Raw genomic sequence first — 1,508 nt, forward strand, 5'->3', positions numbered from 1 at the left:
TGTCTCCGTAGTGCCTGACCAACCTCTGTCATCTGAAGACTGGGGGGGGGGGAGAGAGAAATCTTGGCAGAAGGCCTGGAACACACGACAGCCTCCCAGGACTATCCTGAGCGTTACATTTCGTCCTCCGGGTTTGCCAAAGACGTCAGCTTATCTTCCCTGCCAGGGCTCGTCCTGGAATATCTGAAGGCGTTGCAGAAATGATGTCAGCGGGGGAAAAAGAGAAAAGCAGAGCCCGTACTCTTTTCAAATCCCCCAAGAGCTTGCAGTATGCTAACTTTCATTATCTGAACTCACTGGATGCCATGTTAATATAATTGTTAATTGCGCTTCCAGTCGTCCGAGCCTTTGATTAGAGAAAGGTTTCGGGGGTGTTGCCGAGCCATTTGGGCAAATGGAACACGGCTGTTCATAGCAGGGATGTGAAGACCACCCTTGAGAGGTTAACCGTGGTCGTTTTAGTTTTCTTTATTATTTCTTGGTTGCTTCTTACTTCGAGCAATCTTATTTTGCCCCTCTCTGTTTACCAATGAAGTACTTCCTGTCTGTCCACACTGGAACCTCCCACTTCAACAGGGACGGAACTGTTCCAGTTCCTCTGATTAGGGATGCCAACTCTGGGAAATTCCTGGAGAACTGGGGGTGGCACCTGGGGAGGGTAGGATTTTTTTGGGAGGGGGTCACTGCTGGGGTATGATGCCGCAAAGTCCACCTTCCCATACAGCCATTTCAACCAGGGGGATTGATAATTCTTGGAGCTCTCTAGCCCCCACCTGGAGGTTGTAGAAATATGAAGACACTCCATGAATGAATTACAAACAAAAGCAGAAAACTAGTATTGTATGATACAATTCAAACAATTTGGAATATTTGTTAAAGAACCCATCTCTCCCTTATATATAAAGCCGTAGTGGGCTCCAACGTTCCAAATGCACACCTTTAGTGTTTGGCCGCAAGAACTGTCAGTCAGAAGACGCTGGCTGGGTTGACTGGCTGCTTTGTGCAGTCCCGCCCAGCATTTCAAGGTCTTTGGCATATGGAAGCTGATTGGACTTCACACCATTCCACACCTCAAACTCCCCCCCCAGCAAGGCAGCTGGAATTTTCAGTTGCATATGGAACCTACTGTATTCTGAGGTAAAATATGTCCTCACTCACAACACATCACTTCCCCTTCAAAAGAAACAAACCCAATAACACAATCATGCCACATCACAAAGAAGACAGATCACACCACAAGCAGAATACCACAAGGCAAAAAATGATAGGAAAAGGTGCCAGCAGTCACCCCATTACTGCCACAGAGAGCACTTCAGAGGATGGTGTGAAGGTCCCAGGTTCATGTTTTAAAAGCTGCCTGGGGGATTATGTACCATTCACACACTTTCAACCATAACATACCTCATAGGGTAGTTGTGCGGATCATACGGGGGAGAGGAGAATGATGTCAGCTGCTTTGGTTCCCACTGCAGGGAAAGACTGCCCTTTCCCTAGGCAGAGGCTGCAGG

The 1,508-nt window shown here is 47.7% G+C and overlaps 1 protein-coding gene across 2 annotated transcripts in view; it reads left to right on the top strand.

Annotated features, from left to right (window-relative positions):
- Nucleotides 1–1,508, top strand: part of TRIM29 (tripartite motif containing 29) — a 66,325-nt gene that overhangs the window by 37,970 nt on the left and 26,847 nt on the right. The gene's annotated exons all lie outside the window — the stretch shown is intronic.

This window comes from Gekko japonicus, unplaced genomic scaffold (assembly GCF_001447785.1).
Source record: "Gekko japonicus isolate JY-2015 unplaced genomic scaffold, Gekko_japonicus_V1.1 scaffold1205, whole genome shotgun sequence".
NCBI lineage: Eukaryota > Metazoa > Chordata > Lepidosauria > Squamata > Gekkonidae > Gekko > Gekko japonicus.